Consider the following 21,884-nt stretch of genomic DNA (forward strand, 5'->3'; position numbering starts at 1 on the left):
AGATCCATCGCAATGAAATCTTCGAAATTATATCTCATACTGATATGTTTTAACGACTTTTTTAGATTAAAAGTTGTCATATCTATTACACATAAATTGACATCATGGTTACACTAAAGTTGCCATGATATATTTCAACAATTTTTTCTTCTACGTTTAAAATAAACTTTGATATGTTATAGAAAAGGAAATTAACATACTAAACTTGCCATGATGAATTACTAAAATTTTCCATGATCCATGAAATAATTGGCATGGTTCATAAGTAAAAAAAAATATGCCGTCACTTATTTTTAAAATGCATGGTCACTCACTCAAATTTGTCATGAACCATAAACTAAAATTATCATTATAAATTACTTAAAGTTGACATGATACATGCACTGAAATTTGTCATGGTTCATATAAAAAATATTTTTCATTTTTAAAATACTAGAATTGTCATGGTCAAAATACTAAAATTGCCTTGATCTATAAACTCAATTTACCATGATAAATTACCAAAAATTGACATGATCCATGAATTAAATTTATCGTTGTTAATTACTAAAATTTGTCATGGAAAATTAATAAAAATTGTCATGAAAAGTAATTGAAATACAATGTTAGTTTTAAATCTAAAAGAAAAACTATATGAAACATGTTGTGGCAACTTCAGTGTAAAACCATATGACAACTTCGGTGTAAACATGTGGCAACTTATAGCCCCAAAAAAATCTTAGAAACGTATCAATATGGAATCTAGTTTTTAAAGGTCTCGTCAACACGAATTTAATGGTGAAAACAGATTTTGAATTGGAATTTTTATTTAAAAGATGAACATTTTTAAGTCTAGAAAACCAAAAAGATTTCGTTGATGTTATATGTTTGATGTGGCAAGATGAATAGTTATAGAGGCGTGTGGACCATGTTGCCTCGTGCCACACGTGTGAGCGTTATCATTTTGGAAAAAAAATTGATGTTTTCCCTTCAAAAAAGTAGCCCTTTCTTAATTTCTCAAAAAGAAAAGTGATTCTTCTTTTGAAACGGAAGCAACGGTTTTGCCTCATCCATTAAATAAGAGAGAATAGAGTTTGTTATAAGTACACTGGACACATGACATGAATGATTACTCTCACATAATTATTTACCCTAATTTTTTAGCTCCAGCGATGACCCAAAGGTTTGCCACGGTCGAGATGGTGGCAAGCAAGATTGTCGATTGAGCGATGTTAAGCGTGAAAACTCTTGTGTTTCACTCATTTCAAATTTTCCACGAGACAAGCATGGTGACGGAGGCCTTTGCTTCTCTGTTTGGCATGTCGTCGATGCGGGTACTTGCCCACCAAGGTCCAAATGGAAGTGTCCAACCAAATATGTGAGAATTTTCGATTACCAAGGACCAAAGCCTTAGAGCCCAACAACATTTGAAGAATAGGTGGGACCCACATTCGTGCACACTCTTCCAAAGTGGGAATGACCGCAATCTGACCATACATGCTTAGTGTAGCGTCCAAGATGTGATTTTGTCCTTATTTTTGGCACGAGGGCCTCGACAGGGATAGAAGCGCATCTTGTTTTAGAAGAATGGATATCATTACAAGTACATGTACAAAAGAGATGAGTATATGGAATTGGCTTACACTCACCACAAGCTACAACATGAACAACACAATACAACAATATATTCAATCACCATGTGGAAGAGCAGGGTCCGACTACGGACGAAATCAAACGATAAAGAGAATGACGTCCATCCTTGCTATCCCAGGCTGCCTGTGTGGAACCCATCCTAGATCGATGACGATGATGATGATGAAGAAGAAGAAGAAGAAACTCCAAATAGAACAATCATCGCGCTCACGTAAAAGTATTGTTTTACCTGTACCTGCAGCTGTTGTTGTAGTAATATGTGAGCCACAGGGACTCGCAATCTCATTTCGAAAGGTATCAAGACTAACAGAGCTTAATGGTGAGGTATGGTTAAGTGGTGAGGCTGCAGCAAGCAACTAAGCATTTATTTGAGTGGCTAACTCACGAGTACAAGAATAAAAGGGGTGATCTATGCACAAACGGACGTGAACTAGAATGATCACGAAGTGATCCTGAACACCTACTTACAAGCCAGACATAACCCCACCATGTCCTCTCTCGGATTAGAACTCACGAGAAGAGACGGTCATGGTTACGCACATAGTTGGCATATTTTAATTAAGTTTACTTCAAGTTTGCTATGACCCGGTGTTAAAAAAAAGTTTCCAAGTTGCCACATAACCGCGGGCACGGCTTTCCGAAAGATATAACCCTGCAGGGGTGGTCCAACTAGTCCATCACAAACTACCACAAGCTACGTCGGAAACCTCGACCATGGAAAACCCGTGATCTCCTTGGATTTCTGATGAAAAACCTCAACCTCGAGATACCCCAAAGTATCCTCGGAATCTCTCAGACTAGACGTTTGAGAAGGGTAAAACAAATCTAGCAAGGTCGCCCCGCGTGCCAGCAGACCTGATAGGAGCCGCGTATCTCGTTCTCAGGGCACGACCGGATGAGCTAGACGTCGGGTTGGCTAAGACCCCGAGTGACTAGGGAGCGCCGGACATTGCTTGGTTTGGACCAACACTCATGCGAAGCACTGGCCCGGGGGTTGATTAATTATCCACGGGTTAATTACTCCCTATGTGGTTCATTAGTTATTAGGCAAATGTAGTACCAATGTTGGGCCTTGCCAGAAGAGTTTAATCCCAAAACAAAAATCAAGGGGGTCGCCATAACAACCCCAAGCATGTTAGGAGAGCTCAATTATGGAACATAACACCGGTACACAAGTAACTAGGGCGACAAAGGTGGAACAAAACACCGAGCTAGAAGGCCAAGCCTTCCACCCTTTACCAAGTATATAGGTGCATTAAATTAAATAGCAATAATATGGTGATATATCAAGGAACTCATGTTGTCACATGGAAAGCAACTGCACCTGCAACTAGCAATGCTATAAGAAGGCTGAGCAAGCGGTAACATAGCAAAACAAAAGTTTGATGGGGCGTGGAGGGGGTTAGAGGTTTTTCCTGGCAATGCAGGGAGGCTGAACTTTGACGCCTCGATTTTGACTGTACTCTAATCTTACACACAAATGTGTATGACCAAGATCAAGGACTCATGGGAAGATATCACAACACAACTCTAACACACACAAAAAAGTCATACAAGCTATATATTACAAGCCAAGGGCCTCGAGGGCTCAAATACATAAGCTCTGGAAACACACGAGTGAGCGAAAGCAACAAATCTGAGTACAGACATAAAACAAGGTAACACCTTAGAGAAGGCTAGAACAGAAGATACATAGGTCGAAAGAGGCTAGACCTCCTGCCTGGGAACCTCTTGAAATATTCCTCGTCGTGAGTGGCCTACACGTAGTAGTAGGCACCATCCGTGTAGTAGACGTCATCGGCGGGATACGCAATCTACTGGGCTCCATCATCTGGTCGCGGCAATCGTATCAAAGGGAAAAGGGGGATCAAAACAATGGTGAGTACTCATCCAAAGTACTCGTAAGACTGACAGTGGAACTATGCTAAGTATGCATTGACATTAGAGGAAAGGTGTTATATGTGGACTAACTGCGGCAATGCGAGAATAGAGAGAAGGGATTAGTCCTATTCGAAGACTAGCATCTCCAGGTGTCTTGCAACATTAGAAGAGAGTAGAGCAAGTAACACAAATATATAGTCATGTCATTGCACCAAATTTAATTAAGTCACAGCCAGAGATTCTTCCTCGACTCCCTTCGAGAAAGCAATCTCAGAGCCAACATTCCGGTTAAGTAACAGTTCTAGTTGTATTAGATCAGGATACAATTCCAAATCGTCCTGTAACCGTGGACACGACTATTCGAATAGATAATTTTCACCCCTGTACGGGTGCACCAACTTACCCGTTATGCTTGACAAACTCTGGTCGGACACACTTTTCCAGGGTCATGCCCGGCCTCACAACATCAACACGCCACAACCCTACCTAGACTCAACACAAAGGCCAGCCCTTCGGTCTAAATCCTAAGCACACAGGGGTCATGGGACCATCACCATTTGCACTCCTACATAATGCATGGGCGGTTGAGGTCGGTCCTGGCATCTCTTATACAATAACAATGCTTATGCAGACCACTCAGGTGCGCGCTGCTCCACTGCTAACGTCTGAAGAGCTTCGGCTGATACCACGACGTCGAGTACCCATAACTTCTCCCACGTGAAGGTTAGTGCGAAAAGGTCCACGACCAACTGAGATCAAATACCCAAATCCCATTAGCATTTTAATTAACACTATGACGACGATCAGCAATACACGATATGTGGTCCCGTTGCCCCGTCTCAAGGATGTGTGGCAAGGGCCAATAATGTGCGGCCACACGTCGTCACAACCACGCGGTAATCCACCCGCAACACACCTTGTGTACCCAGTGGCAAGGTCAAGTAATTGTGTAGTTGTAACATATGAGGGATCCGAGGTATCACCCTCGATGGATTCCGAATGATGTAACCATCAAGGTGGCCAGGGAGGAATCACCCTCAATGGTCCACGCTTGAGGGGTTGTACGACACAGTCGTCATGAAAAGTGGTGAGGGAGGAATCACCCTCCATGAACCACCGCCCGTTAGCTACACTATAGAGCTAACATCAGGAGTACGTAACAAGGTGTCATCCTCGAGGCTCGATAGTAGCTCTACAACGTCGTACAACAAGGGGGTGTGAGTGATGTGATGGGTCTTGGCTCGTCGATCAGAAGATCGAGACTTTGGTGAAAAAGCGGGGGCAACTCGGACTAAGGGGTCAATGGGGATCACTAAGCCACCTATATTAAGCATTTGATATTGCAGTAGAGTATATAGCAGTGTATCAAAAACATGCTATGCATCAAATAGGAGATATCTACGATAGTAGCAAAATCCAATGCAAGCATGAGGGAGAAAGAATATGCAATATATGAATGATCAAGTGGGTTGCTTGCCTTGTTGTTGTGCGGAAAAGGGTTTGTCGTCAAGAGGGTAGCCGTACCTGGCAGTAGAATCGTCGTCAGCGTCTATCGGAGAGAAGAGGGGGCAGAAACAATAAATATAAAGCACATAGATGCATCACGGTGCATGACATGGCAATATGCAGTGCTAGGCATGAGCTAATGCAGTACTACTCGTCATAGACGGGTCGGGAAATTATCTAACGATATTTCTCGGGTCTCTCGCTACTACCGGACACGCAAAAATGATGGAAAAGTTCCATTTTTCTATGCTAGGGACATGTGACACACAAATGGACAGCGTATCCGGTTTCGTCTCATTTTTCTGATCAACTTTCATGTATAAGTTATTTTCATCCGGATTATGAATTATTTTATATTGATTTTTAAAGTTTTATTAATATATCTAAAATTAAAGAGATTTAATTTAATTCAATTATGACATCACCATGATGTCATGCTCACATTAGTAGTCAATACGACCTTTTACTCGTCAAATTAACGAGTGGACCCTATTGTCATACTCACATCTTTAATCTAGATTTAAGAATTAATAAATAGATTTAATAAGTACGGGACCCACATGTCATTGACTATTTGGTTATATTAATTAACAAATTTAATTAGACAGTTTTATTTAGCCCTAATTGAGCTAGGCCCACCTCTCATACACGTATTAAATTAACACATCAATTAATTCACCTAATTAGTTTAGTTTAGTTAATTAACATATTACTTAATTAATTATTTTAATTAATAAATAAAATAATTAATTATTTATATACATATTTAGTTTTTTATTATATTTATTTATTTGTTTGTTTAACATGGGTGTGGGCCCTTGTTGTCATTCATTGGGGGTGGGGGAAATAACCCCAAAATATCTAACAGGGGGGTGTGGTGGCCGGCCCGGGGAAGGCCAAGGCCATAGAGAGCAACAGCCAGGGCCACGACCGGTGCCACCCGAGGCCATAGCTGGCAGGGCCAACAAGGGGTGACGGTGGCACAGGCCAGGCAGCAGCTCGCGGTGGCGGGGCGAGCAGCGGAGTATGCGAGCAATGAAGCACGCGGGGAGAGCTGGCGGTGCGCGGGGTGGCCAAAGGGGCCGAGGCCAGGGCGAGCGCGCGGTGCGGCTAGCGGCAATAGCAGCCGCGGGAAAGAAGGGCAACGCAGTGCGGCGCGAGGGGGGGCGAGAGAGGCTCGCCGGAGGGACCGGGGGAAGGGCGTGCACGGCGACTGAAGGGGGCACGCTTCATCGGGGCATGGCTTGGGGCCGCAGGGCTCGCTGAAGCGAGGGGATGGCGCAGTGGCTGCCGGTCGAGAGCGAGGAAAAATAGGGGAGAGGCCTCATGTGCGATGCAAGGATTGCAGAGGTTGGGGCAGGGGCGTTGTCGTGGCTGGCCGGCGGGATCGAGTGAGAGGAGCGGGATAGCCGCTAGGGGAGGGGGTCTCGGGGGGTATAGGGAGGAAATCGGGGAGTAGTGGGGTGCTAGGTTTTGGGGGCTCGTTTATACCCCGTGGTGGGGGTGGGCCGGTGGTTGGCACGGTGGGCCAGCCACATGGGCCGAGGCCCGTCCGGGGGGGGGGGGTTGTTTTATTTTAATTTTACTTTAAATTTTAAAATTTCCTTTTTTCTCTTTTTTACATTTTTTTATTTAATTTTAGTACCTAACATACTTTTGTAAAATAGGTGACTTAGCCCAATATTTGTAATGCAATATTTGGTATTGCCACAAAATGTTTGTGAGCCTTTTGAAAATATTTGAAATCCACATAATTCAAAAGGCATTTAATTAAATGATTTGGCCTCTTATTTATTTATTTTTATGCATCAAAAAAATGTTCAGAAAATGTTGGTTACAATTTTATAGTAGCTTAGGGAATATTTTCAATGCATGCATGATTTTTATTTCCTGGTTTGCAAACCTTTTAAATCCACTTTGAAATGAAATTTAATTTGCAAGAAAATTGAATTGGAGTTTGACTCCAACATTGATCATACTTGGATTAGCAAAATGGATTAGCTTAATCCCCACGGCACTGTAGCTTGATTACAAAGATTACTGTAACATAATCAGGGGATGTCATAACTCTACCCTACTATAAGAAATTCTTGTCTCGAGAATTCACAGGTAGAAGGAAAAAAGCTCAGGGTATTCATCACGTAGATGATCCTCATGTTCCTAAGTGGCTTCATCTTCACAATGATTTGACCGCTGCACTTTAAGGAACTTGGTGACCTTGCGCCGAGTCCGACGTTTAGTTTGATCGAGAATGCGGACATGATGCTCTTTATAAGAGAGGTCTTGTTGCAGCTCAAGCAGATCATGGACCACTGCTTGGACAGGATCCTTGAAGCAACGGCGGAGCTGAGACACATGGAGAACATCGTGAACCTGGGAAAGGTTCGCCGGTAGCTTCAATGGATAAGGCACTTTTCCACGTCTTTCAAGAATAGTGAATGGACCAATATAGCAAGGAGCTAGCTTGCCCTTGATCCCAAAACGGTGTGCACCTCTCATTGGTGTGACTTGAATATAAACCTTTTTGCTAGGTTGATAGACCATACCTTGATGATGACGGTCATACTGCCTTTTCTGATGAGACTGAGCAGCCTTCAGGTTCTCATGAATAATGCAGACTTGATCTTCGGCATGTTGGATGATATCCAGACCGAAGAGTGATCGTTCCCCCGTTTCTGACCAATTCAGAGGAGTTCGACACCTTCGTCCATACAATACTTCAAAGGGGGCCATCTTCAGACTAGCTTAATAGCCATTGTTATAGGAGAACTCGACATACGGGAGATATTCCTCCCGTTTCTTACCGAAAGAAATGGCGTAAGCTCGAAGCATGTCTTCAACAATTTGGTTGACTTATTCAACTTGTTCATGGGATTGAGGGTGAAATGCGGTGCTAAAGGACATATGAGTCCCCATAGACTTGTGAAAACTTTCCCAGAACTTTGAAGTGAACAAGCTGCCATGGTCCGAGCTGATTACCAACGGAATATCGTGAAGTGAAACAATTATGGACATATAAAGATCTATCAGTTGAGTAGCAGTGATTGTTTCTTTGGCGGGCGGAAAATGTGCAACTTTGGACAGTCGGTCAATGACGACAAGAATAACATCATTACCTTTCCGCGATTCGGGAAAACTAGTGACAAAGTCCGTTTCAACATGGTCCCATTGCCATTCAGGAATAGAGATAGGTTGATGAGTTCGTGCAGGCTTTTGATGTTCTGCTTTGATTCGCCGGCAAATATCACATTCTGCAACATAGCGTGCAATGTCTTGTTTCATATCTGGCCACCAGAATCTTTGACATATGTCTTAGTACATCTTGGTACTACCCGGATGAATAGACAGCGGGGTATCATGAGCTTCTTTCATCACCCTTCCGGTCATTCTCAGGTTTTCCCTCTTAATTGGTATGTAAAGACGACCCTTGAAGTACAAGGCGCCATCATCAGTAAGAGTGAAGCAAGAGGGTTTACCTTCTGCAAGGTAGATTTTAATCTTATCGACTTGAGGGTCAAAGAGTTGAATAGTTTTGACACTGCTCACGAGATCTGGTTCAACAACCAGGTTACTGAGGGAACCCTGATTAACAAAACTAAGGTTCATCTTGCGAAACCCTTTAGGAGGGGGAACAAGATAACCCTAAGGAACAATATGGAAGTTCAGCTTACTTAATTCCTCTTGAAGACGATCGTGAACCTTATGAACTTGGAGGTGGTTGCAGTATGACTTGAGGCTCAAGGCATCAACCATTACATTGGCCTTGCCATGTGTATAAGAAATACCCAAGTTGAAATCTTCTATGCACTCCATCCATCTCTATTGACAGAGGTTCAGATCCGGCTAAGTAAACAGGTACTTCAGACTTTGATGATCGGTGTAGATCTCACAACGATTACCAAGAAGGTAATGTCGCCACTCTTTCAATGAATGTACTAGTGCAGCAAGTTTGAGGTCATGAACTAGATAGTTCTCTTCATGAGCACGCAACTGACGAGAGGCATAAGCAATCACTTTGCGATCTTGCATTAGGACACAACCTATTCCTTGACTAGAAGCATCACAATATATGATGGTATCCTTTTTAGTATCTAGAGGAGCAAGTACTAGAGCAGATGTCAGTTTGTCCTTGAGTGCCTCGAAGCTTTCTTGACATTTATCTATCCGCTCATACTTAACACCTTTGTGAAGCAGATTGGTTAAGGGCTTTGCAATATTGGAGAAGTTCTCAACGAATCGACGACAATAGCTAGCGAGTCCGAGAAAACTTCTGACTTGCTTGATGTTCTTTGGGGGAGTCGAGTCAAGAATAGCTTGAACTCGTTCAGGGTTGATCGCAATACCATCCTTGGAGATCACATGACCAAGGTAAGTCACTTCGTCCAACTAGAATTCACATTTGGAATACTTTGCATAAAGTTGATGCTCCCAAAGCTTTTCCAGTACGAGACGAAGATGTTCGACATGCTCTTCTTTATTCTTTGAATATACCAGAATATCATCTAGATAAACCACAACGAATTTGTCGAGGTAGTCCATGAATATATAATTCATCAACCAAGAGAAAGTTGTGGGAGCATTAGTTAGGCCGAAGGACATGACAGTGTACTCGTATGAACCATATCAAGTAATGAAGGCGGTCTTTGGGATATCCTCTTTGTGAACACAGATCTGGTGGTATCCCAACCTCAAGTCGATCTTAGATAAGACTAAGGAACTAGCAAGTTGATCATACAGATCATTTATCCGAGGAAGAGGGTATTTGTTTTGAATAGTGGCCTAATTGATAGCACGGTAGTCTTGAACTAAACGATTTGTTCCATACTTCTTCTTAACAAAAAGAGAAGGTGCTCCCCAAGCAGAGGAACTTGGACGAATGAAACCCAGTGAAGCGAATTGTCAGTTCTTGCTTAAGTTCAAGGAGTTCATGTAGTGGCATTTTATAAGGACGCTTGGCGATAGGAGTGGTACCGGGTACCAAGTCGATGACAAACTCGACACCTCGTGCACGGGAAATCCTTGGGAGTTCTTCTGGAAAGACGTCTTGGAATTCCTGAACAATTGGAATATTTTGAATCCCTTCGGAGGTGACGCACTTAATGCGTTCAAGGCATATAGTTGCGCTTCAACATCTCGAATGAGATGAGCATGATAGCTTATTAATTCATGTGAAGGATGTACAAGGTGGACGGTTTTGGTGGCACAAACAATTGAAGCCGTATGAGCCTTCAACCAGTCCATTCCCAGTACGAGGTCAATGTTGGAGGACTTCAGTAATATGGGAGCAGAAAGAATTCCAATCCTTCAATTTCAACGGGAACATTGGGGCAAACCACAAAGGTTCCACATTGGACCGCGGGGTTGTTTTACCACTATCAGAATGTTCATCTCTTCGCTTCTAATGTCATGCATGTATGCAAATTTTTCTGACATAAAGGAATGCAACGCTCCTGTATGAAATGATAAAGAAGCAGGTACTGAGTTAACGAGAAGTATACCCAGCATAGTAGCAGGTTGGTCTTGAGCTTGACCCATCTCAATGTTGTTGGCCTGACCACAAACATAAGCATGCTTGACATTGTTGTTGCGGTTCTAATTGTTGCCACTGCCAGTTCAGGGAAGTGACAACTGATTCTGATTCTATTTTGCAGTCTCTAGCACGTTGACCTGGATGTCCACACTTGAAACACAACCCGTCCTCATGACAGAAAGGAGGAGCTCGTGGTGGTGGAGCTGGAAGCCTTGGCTGCCTAGCTGGTGGGAGGAGGCAGGCGAGTTGCATCATATGACGACCTTGGAGCAGGAGCAGGTGCATGGTACATGTTATGGGGAATCCATATCTTCCACTTCTGTGTAGATGAGCACGAAGATGAGCCCATGTCACGTTTGCGCTTACTGCTATCCTTGTATTCCTGCAGAGCAGTTTCAACCTGAATGGCCTTGTTCACCAAGGTGGCAAAATTAGTTTAGTCCTGAACAAGGAGTGCCAGTTTGATGTGAGGGTGGAGGCCATCACGAAACTTCTCCTGTCTGTGAGCATCGGTTGCAATTTCTTCTTCAGCATAGCGGGATAAGTCCAGAAACTCCCGTTCATAACCACCCACAGTCTTGTTGCTCATGCGAGGTTGCGGAACTCATGCTTCTTCCAGTCCATGATTCCACGAGGAATGTAGCAGGAATGGAAAGCAGCTTGGAACTCCGTCCAAGTGATGACACTTCCAGCAGGCTGAGATCGCATGTGATTGTCCCACCACTAAGCAGCATGACCCTTCAGAAAGTAAGTCGCAAAGTTAACATAGCTCTCCATGGGAAGATTGGCAGACTCCAACTCATAAGCGATGTCACGGAGCAAGTCATCAGTGTCAAGGGTTGAGTTGAGCTACGGTAAATCAGAGGGTTGAGGCGGCAGAAGTCTTGTAGTGTCACGCCTTGCTGATGGTTCAGATTCGGCCTCGGGAAGTGGTCTATGAGCCCTTGCATAAACTAACGGTTCATTTCAAACTATTGGACCATCCCAGTCATATATTCAGGGGGCGGGGTGGTGGATTGTTGGCGACACCACTTGGGCGGCCAACTGGTCTAACCATCCTGATAAAATTTAAGAGGGGTAGTTTAGCATAATGTAATTGCACGGGTATGGAATTCATTCATGAAGTAATCAAGCATAACAAAGGGAAAATGTGATAGATACTTCATAATAACCAAGTTTCACATACAGATCCATACATAAGTTTGATTACACACCATCGATTACAAGTTCGAAAATTAGCTGTAAACTATACTCACTAGGCGGCACGCACGCACGCGGTGGAGGGATACAAGAACGAGACATAACGATAATGCTACATCACGTTGGAGACAATGAATCAAACTGAAATTCGAAACTTGGTGATAACCTGGACTCACTAGGCGGCACGCAAGCACGCGGTGGAGGGATAACAACAACGAGACATAGTGATAATGCTACATCAACGTCGGAGACAATGGCTAAATCCGCGTAGCTGACGGTGACCCTCATAGAATAACCTAGGGGCGTGATTCTGCATCCTGTTGTGACTCATGTGCACGTACTGCATCGAATCTGGGAGCAGAGATCCAAGTGCAGGGGTATGACCTCCAACGTCACGCGACTCAAGGCCTAGTGGTAGCTCTGTCCTGCGTAGGGGGAGGATGTACTCAGGATGGATCCTCGCAATGGCCGCTGGCAGCATCTGTGTCATAGCATCGTAAAGACGGGTACATGTGGCATACAACTCAATAGTGTGAGCTTGGAAAGCACGATCCATCGCCTCAGTGTATTGCACCAGAACCCGTGGGTCATAGTGACGACTCACGTAGGGGGTACATACAACAATGTAGGGTCGGTCATTGTGCTCCCGAACGAGGTAGTGTAGGCAGTGAGATCAGATCCAGTCTCATCCCCAACAGGAGCATACGAGATGTATCTGAATGCAGTCTCCTCCAGGCGAGGGTGTGCTCCACAGAGGCGGGTGATAGCGATATAGGCAACATCATGGACGGCCATATCGATCGTCACCCCAACTTCACAAAAGGTGTGCAACTCGTTGGTGGAAATGTCCTCCCGGTCGAAGATGTGAACCTTAGCCTGGTACTCCTCCCGGTTGAACTCGTGGAAGTCCTCATACACAGTGTACTCGGGGTACCAGTGATATCCCAGCCCGGTCAAGAGGTCGACCAAATTGGGCAGGAACCCAATTGCATCGACAACCATAGTCAAGGGTACGATCTGTCTTGCCGAATGCATATGAAAAGAAGGTTCAAGGATGTCAAATGACAATGTGTGTAATATTTTATTAGAAGAACAACAGTAGTTAATCCAGCTCTCTAGGTTGATGTGATTACCAAAACCTAATGTCAGAGTTAGCAAAATTCGTTAACCCAAAAGAGAAGAGAGAGCAGAACCTAGAGTATAAAAGAGGAGTAAAAGATACTAATACCACCCGATTGATATGTTGGACCGTAAGCCACACAACAATGTTAGTAAAGTTTTTTCAAAGACTAGACTCAACTTGGGCCAAGGAACTGGAAAGGGGGCTGCCTACGTGCAGCCGGCTCTGATATCAACTTGTGGCGCCCTCGATTTTGACTGTATGCTAATCATACACGCAAATGCGTACGACCAAGATCAAGGACTCATGAGAAGATATCACAACACAACTCTAAACACAAATAAAAGTCATACAAGCTTCATATTACAACCCATGGGCCTCGAAGGCTGGAATAAATAAGCTCGGGAAACACACGAGTTAGTGGAAGCAACAAATATCTGAGTACAAACACAAAACAAGGTAACGCCTTAGAGAAGGCTAGCACAAAAGATACATAGGTCGAAAGAGGTGAGGCCTCCTGCCTGGGAACCTCCTTAACTACTCCTGGTCGTCAACGACCTCCATGTAGTAGTAGGCACCGTCGGGGTAGTAGACGTCATTGGGGGGGGGATACACCATCATCTCGTCGCGGCAATCGTATCAAGGGGAAAGGGGAACAAAGCAACAATGAGTACTCATCCAAAGTACTCGCAAGACTGACATCAGAACTATGCTAAGTATGCATCAGTATCAAAGGAAAGGGGTTATATGTGTACTGACTGCAGCAATGCGAGAAAAGTGAGAAGGGACTAGTCCTATCAAAGACAGAAGGGACTAGTCCTAACAAAAAGAGAGGAGAGCAAGTAACACAAATATATAGTCATATCGTTGCAACAATTTTATTAAGTCACGCCGAGAGATTCTTCCTCGACTCCGTGCGAGAAAGCAATCTCGAGGCCAACATTCCATTTAAGTAACAGTTCTAGTTGTATTAGATTGGGATACAATTCCAAGTCGTCTTGTAAGCGTGGAGACGACTATTTGAATAGCTAATTTTCATCCCTGCACACATGCACCAACTTACTCGCCTCGCTTGATAAACTCTGACCGGACACACTTTCCAGGGTCATGCCCGTCCTTGGAACATCAACACGTCGCAGCCCTACCTAAACTCAACACAGAGGCTAGCCCACCGGTCTAGATCTTAAGCACACACGGGTCATGGGCCCTTCACCATTTGCACTCCTACACGATGCATGGGCGACCGAGGTCAGTCCAGGCATCTCTTATACAAGAACAATGCTTAGGCGGACCACTCGGGCGCGCGCTGATCCATTGGTGACGTCTTAAGAGCTTCGACTGATACCACGACGTCGAGTACCCATAACTTCTCCCACGTGAAGGTTGTTGGAATTATGCCCTAGAGGCAATAATAAATGTATAGTTATTATTATAATTCCTGTATCAAGATAATAGTTTATTATCCATGCTATAATTGTATTGAATGAAGACTCATTTACATGTGTGGATACATAGACAAAACACCGTCCCTAGCATGCCTCTAGTTGGCTAGCCAGTTGATCGATGATAGTCAGTGTCTTCTGATTATGAACAAGGTGTTGTTGCTTGATAACTGGGTCACGTCATTAGGAGAATCACGTGATGGACTAGACCCAAACTAATAGACGTAGCATGTTGATCGTGTCATTTTGTTGCTACTGTTTTCTACGTGTCAAGTATTTATTCCTATGACCATGAGATCATATAACTCACTGACACCGGAGGAATGCTTTGTGTGTATCAAACGTCGCAACGTAACTGGGTGACTATAAAGATGCTCTACAGGTATCTCCGAAGGTGTTAGTTGAGTTAGTATGGATCAAGACTGGGATTTGTCACTCCGTGTGACGGAGAGGTATCTCGGGGCCCACTCGGTAATACAACATCACACACAAGCCTTGCAAGCAATGTAACTTAGTGTAAGTTGCGGGATCTTGTATTACGGAACGAGTAAAGAGACTTGCCGGTAAACGAGATTGAAATAGGTATGCGGATACTGACGATCGAATCTCGGGCAAGTAACATACCGAAGGACAAAGGGAATGACATACGGGATTATACGAATCCTTGGCACTGAGGTTCAAACGATAAGATCTTCGTAGAATATGTAGGATCCAATATGGGCATCCAGGTCCCGCTATTGGATATTGACCGAGGAGTCTCTCGGGTCATGTCTACATAGTTCTCGAACCCGCAGGGTCTGCACACTTAAGGTTCGACGTTGTTTTATGCGTATTTGAGTTATATGGTTGGTTACCGAATGTTGTTCGGAGTCCCGGATGAGATCACGGACGTCACGAGGGTTTCCGGAATGGTCCGGAAACGAAGATTGATATATAGGATGACCTCATTTGATTACCGGAAGGTTTTCGGAGTTACCGGGAATGTACCGGGAATGATGAATGGGTTCCGGGGGTTCACCGGAGGGGGGCAACCCACTCCGGGGAAGCCCATAGGTATTTGGGGGGGTCACACCAGCCCTTAGTGGGCTGGTGGGACAGCCCACCAAATCCTATGCGCCAAGGAAGAAAAATCAAAGAAGAAAAAAAAGGAGGGGAAGTGGGAAGGGGGAAGGACTCCCTCCCACCAAACCAAGTAGGACTCGGTTTGGGGGGGGGAGAGTCCTCCCCCCTGGCTCGGCCGACCCCTTGGGGTTCCCTTGGACCCCAAGGCAAGGTCCCCCTCCCTCCTCCTATATATATGGGGCTTTTAGGGCAGATTTGAGACGACTTTCTCACGGCTGCCCGACCACATACCTCCATAGTTTTTCCTCTAGATCGCGTTTCTGCGGAGCTCGGGCGGAGCCCTGCTGAGACGAGATCATCACCAACCTCCGGAGCGCCGTCACGCTGCCGGAGAACTCTTCTACCTCTCCGTCTCTCTTGCTGGATCAAGAAGGCCGAGATCATCGTCGAGCTGTACGTGTGCTGAACGCGGAGGTGCCGTCCGTTCGGTACTAGATCGTGGGACTGATCGCGGGATTGTTCGCGGGGCGGATCGAGGGACGTGAGGACGTTCCACTACATCAACCGCGATCTCTAATCGCTTCTGCTGTACGATCTACAAGGGTACGTAGATCACTCATCCCCTCTCGTAGATGGACATCACCATGATAGGTCTTCGTGCGCGTAGGAAAATTTTTGTTTCCCATGCGACGTTCCCCAACAGTGGCATCATGAGCTAGGTTCATGCGTAGATGTCTTCTCGAGTATAACACAAAAGGTTTGTGGGCGGTGATGTGCGTTTTGCTGCCCTCCTTAGTCTTTTCTTGATTCCGCGGTATTGTTGGATTGAAGCGGCTTGGACCGACATTACTCGTACGCTTACGAGAGACTGGTTTCATCGTTACGAGTAACCCCCTTTGCTCAAAGATGACTGGCAAGTGACGGTTTCTCCAACTTTAGTTGAATCGGATTTGACCGAGGAGGTCCTTGGATGAGGTTAAATAGCAACTCATATATCTCCGTTGTGGTGTTTGCGTAAGTAAGATGCGATCCTACTAGATACCCTTGGTCACCACGTAAAACATGCAACAACAAAATTAGAGGACGTCTAACTTGTTTTTGCAGGGTATGATTGTGATGTGATATGGCCAATGATGTGATGTGATATATTGGATGTATGAGATGATCATGTTGTAATAGAAATATCGACTTGCACGTCGATGGTACGGCAACCGGCAGGAGCCATAGGGTTGTCTTTATACTAACATATGTGCTTGCAGATGCGTTTACTATTTTGCTACGATGTAGCTTTAGTAGTAATAGCATAAGTAGCACGACAACCCCGATGGCGACACGTTGATGGATGATCATGGTGTGGCGCCGGTGACAAGAAGATCGTGCCGGTGCTTTGGTGATGGAGATCAAGAAGCACGTGATGATGGCCATATCATGTCACTTATGAATTGCATGTGATGTTAATCCTTTTATGCACCTTATTTTGCTTAGAACGACGGTAGCATTATGAGGTGATCTCTCACTAAAATTTCAAGACGAAATTGTGTTCTCCCCGACTGTGCACCGTTGCTACAGTTCGTCGTTTCGAGACACCACGTGATGATCGGGTGTGATAGACTCAACGTTCACATACAACGGGTGCAAAACAGTTGCGCACGCGGAACACTCGGGTTAAGCTTGACGAGCCTAGCATGTGCAGACATGGCCTCGGAACACATGAGACCGAAAGGTCGATCATGAATCATATAGTTGATATGATTAGCATAGGGATGCTTACCACTGAAACTACTCTCGACTCACGTGATGATCGGACTTGGGATAGTGTAAGTGGATCATGAACCACTCAAATGACTAGAGAGATGTACTTTTTGAGTGGGAGTTTAGCATATAATTTGATTAAGTTGAACTCTAATTATCTTGAACATAGTCTAAAGTCCACTTTGAATATATTTGTGTTGTAGATCATGGCTCACGCAAGTGTCATCCTCAATTTTAATACGTTCCTAGAGAAAGCTAAGTTGAAAGATGATGGAAGCAACTTTGTAGACTGGGCTCGTAATCTTAAGCTAATCTTACAAGCTGGAAAGAAGGATTATGTCCTTAATGCTGCGCTAGGAGATGAACCACCCGCTACGGCTGATCAGGATGTTAAGAACGCTTGGTTAGCGCGTAAGGAGGACTACTCAATAGTTCAATGTGCAGTCTTGTACGGCTTAGAACCGGGACTTCAACGTCGCTTTGAGCGTCATGGAGCATTTGAGATGTTCCAGGAGTTGAAGTTTATCTTTCAGAAGAACGCCCGGATCGAGAGGTATGAGACCTCCGATAAATTCTATGCTTGCAAGATGGAGGAAAACTCGTCTGTCAGTGAACATGTGCTCAAAATGTCTGGGTACTCAAACCGTCTAGCTGAACTGGGGATTGAACTCCCGCAAGAAGCTATCACTGACAGAATCCTTCAATCACTGCCGCCAAGCTATAAAGGCTTTGTGTTGAACTACAACATGCAAGGGATGAACAAGTCTCCCGGAGAGTTGTTTGCGATGCTGAAAGTCGCAGAGTCTGAACTCCGTAAAGAACATCAAGTGTTGATGGTAAGCAAGACCACTAGTTTCAAGAGAAATGGCAAAGGCAAGAAGGGCAATTCGAAGAAGAGCGGCAAGCCTGTTGCCAATCCGCCGAAGAAACCCAAGGCTGGACCTAAGCCTGAAACAGAGTGCTTCTATTGCAAGGGTATGGGTCACTGGAAGCGCAATTGCCCCAAGTATCTGGCAGATAAGAAGGCAGGCAAAGAAAAATCAGGTATATTTGATATACATGTTATTGATGTGTACTTAACCAGCTCTCGTAGTAGTGCCTGGGTATTCGATACCGGTTCTGTTGCTCACATTTGCAACTCGAAGCAGGAACTGCGGAATAGACGAAGGCTGGCGAAAGACGAAGTGACGATGCGCGTAGGAAACGGTTCCAAGGTTGATGCAATCGCCGTCGGCACCGTGTCACTTCAACTACCATCGGGATTAGTGATGAACTTAAATCATTGTTATTGAGTGCCTGCGTTGAGCATGAACATTATATCTGGATCTTGTTTATTGCGAGACGGTTACTCTTTTAAGTCTGAGAATAATGGTTGTTCTATTTCTATGAGTAACATCTTTTATGGTCATGCACCGAATGTGAGAGGATTGTTCATATTGAATCTTGATAGAGATACGCATATACATAACATTGAGACCAAAAGAGTTAGAGTAAACAATGATAGCGCCATATTTTTGTGGCACTGCCGCTTGGGTCATATTGGTGTAAAGCGCATGAAGAAGCTCCATGCTGATGGACTTTTGGAGTCACTTGACTTTGATTCACTTGACACGTGCGAACCATGCCTCATGGGCAAGATGACTAAGACTCCGTTCTCCGGAACAATGGAGCGTGCAAGTGACTTGTTGGAAATCATACATACCGATGTATGTGGTCCAATGAGCGTGGAGGCACGCGGCGGATATCGTTATTTTCTCACCTTCACTGACGATCTAAGTAGATATGGTTATGTCTACTTGATGAAGCACAAGTCTGAAACATTTGAAAAGTTCAAGCAATTTCAGAGTGAAGTGGAAAATCATCGCAACAAGAAGATCAAGTTCCTGCGGTCTGATCGTGGGGGTGAGTATCTGAGTTTCGAGTTTGGTACTCACTTAAGACAATGTGGAATTGTTTCGCAGTTAACACCGCCTGGAACACCACAGCGTAATGGTGTGTCCGAACATCGTAATCGTACTTTGTTAGAGATGGTGCGATCTATGATGTCTCTTACTGATTTGCCATTATATTTTTGGGGTTATGCATTAGAAACAGCTGCATTCACTTTAAATAGGGCACCATCAAAATCCGTTGAGACGACACCATACGAATTGTGGTATGGCAAAAGACCAAAGTTGTCGTTTCTTAAAGTTTGGGGATGTGATGCTTATGTCAAAAAGCTTCAGCCTGAAAAGCTGGAACCCAAAGCGGAAAAATGTGTCTTCATAGGTTACCCGAAAGAGACAGTTGGGTACACCTTCTATCTCAAATCCGAAGGCAAAGTATTTGTTGCTAAGAACGGAACTTTTCTCGAGAAGGAGTTTCTCTCGAGAGAATTGAGTGGGAGGAAGATAGAACTTGACGAGGTTGTCGAACCTTTCATCCCTCTGGATGGTGGCGCAGGGCAAGGGGAAACCTCTGTCATTGCGACGCCGGTTGAGGAGGAAGTTAATGATGATGATCATGAAACTCCAGTTCAAGTTTCTGTTGAACCACGTAGGTCGACGAGATCACGCGCTGCTCCAGAGTGGTACGGTAATCCCGTCTTATCAATCATGTTGTTAGACAACAATGAACCTGCAAATTATGAAGAAGCAATGGTGGGGCCAGATTCCAACAAATGGCTAGAAGCCATGAAATCCGAGATAGGATCCATGTATGAGAACAAAGTGTGGACTTTGGAGATACTGCCTGAGGGCCGCAAGGCTATTCAGAACAAATGGATCTTTAAGAAGAAGACGGACGCTGACGGTAATGTGACCGTTTATAAAGCTCGACTTGTGGCAAAGGGTTTTTTACAAGTTCCAGGAATTGACTACGATGAGACTTTCTCTCCCGTAGCGATGCTTAAGTCCGTCAGAATCATGTTAGCAATAACTGCATTTTTCGATTATGAAATCTGGCAGATGGATGTCAAAACGGCGTTCCTTAACGGTTTCCTTAAGGAAGAGTTGTATATGATGCAACCCGAAGGTTTTGTCGATCCTAAAAATGCTGACAAAGTGTGCAAGCTCCAGCGATCCATTTATGGACTGGTGCAAGCATCTCGGAGTTGGAACAAATGCTTTGATGAGGTGATCAAAGCATTTGGGTTTATACAAGTGGTTGGAGAATCTTGTATTTACAAGAAAGTGAGTGGGAGCTCTGTGGCGTTTCTAATATTATATGTGGATGACATATTACTGATTGGAAACAACGTAGAGCTTTTGGAAAGCATAAAAGGTTACTTGAATAAAAGTTTCTCTATGAAGGACCTAGGAGAAGCTGCTTACATTCTAGGCATTAAGATCTATAGGGATAGATCAAAACGCCTGATAGGACTTTCACAAAGCACATACCTTGATAAAGTTTTGAAGAGGTTCAAAATGGAACAGTCCAAGAAAGGGTTCTTGCCAGTGTTACAAGGTACGAGATTGAGTAAGACTCAGTGCCCAGCAACTGATGAAGATAGAGAGCATATGCGCTCCGTCCCCTATGCTTCAGCCATAGGCTCTATCATGTATGCGATGTTGTGCACTAGACCGGATGTTAGCCTGGCCATAAGTATGGCAGGTAGGTTCCAGAGTAATCCAGGAGTGGATCACTGGACGGCGGTCAAGAATATCCTGAAGTACCTGAAAAGGACTAAGGAGATGTTTCTCGTGTATGGAGGTGACGAAGAGCTCGCCGTAAAGGGTTACGTCGATGCAAGCTTTGACACAGATCCGGACGACTCTAAGTCGCAAACCGGATACGTATTTATTCTTAATGGGGGTGCAGTAAGCTGGTGCAGTTCCAAGCAAAGCGTCGTAGCAGATTCTACATGTGAAGCAGAGTACATGGCTGCCTCAGAGGCGGCTAAGGAGGGTGTCTGGATGAAGCAGTTCATGACGGATCTTGGAGTGGTGCCAAGTGCACTGGATCCAATAACCTTGTTCTGTGACAACACTGGTGCCATTGCCTTAGCAAAGGAACCAAGGTTTCACAAGAAGACCAGACACATCAAACGACGCTTCAACCTCATCCGCGACTACGTCGAGGAGGAGGACGTAAATATATGCAAAGTGCACACGGATCTGAATGTAGCAGACCCGCTGACTAAACCTCTTCCACGGCCAAAGCATGATCGACACCAGAACTGTATGGGTGTTAGATTTATTACAATGTAATTCACATGGTGATGTGAGGGCTAGATTATTGACTCTAGTGCAAGTGGGAGACTGTTGGAATTATGCCCTAGAGGCAATAATAAATGTATAGTTATTATTATAATTCCTGTATCAAGATAATAGTTTATTATCCATGCTATAATTGTATTGAATGAAGACTCATTTACATGTGTGGATACATAGACAAAACACCGTCCCTAGCATGCCTCTAGTTGGCTAGCCAGTTGATCGATGATAGTCAGTGTCTTCTGATTATGAACAAGGTGTTGTTGCTTGATAACTGGGTCACGTCATTAGGAGAATCACGTGATGGACTAGACCCAAACTAATAGACGTAGCATGTTGATCGTGTCATTTTGTTGCTACTGTTTTCTGCGTGTCAAGTATTTATTCCTATGACCATGAGATCATATAACTCACTGACACCGGAGGAATGCTTTGTGTGTATCAAACGTCGCAACGTAACTGGGTGACTATAAAGATGCTCTACAGGTATCTCCGAAGGTGTTAGTTGAGTTAGTATGGATCAAGACTGGGATTTGTCACTCCGTGTGACGGAGAGGTATCTCGGG

This window comes from Hordeum vulgare, chromosome 4H (genome assembly GCF_904849725.1).
Source record: "Hordeum vulgare subsp. vulgare chromosome 4H, MorexV3_pseudomolecules_assembly, whole genome shotgun sequence".
Lineage (NCBI taxonomy): Eukaryota > Viridiplantae > Streptophyta > Magnoliopsida > Poales > Poaceae > Hordeum > Hordeum vulgare.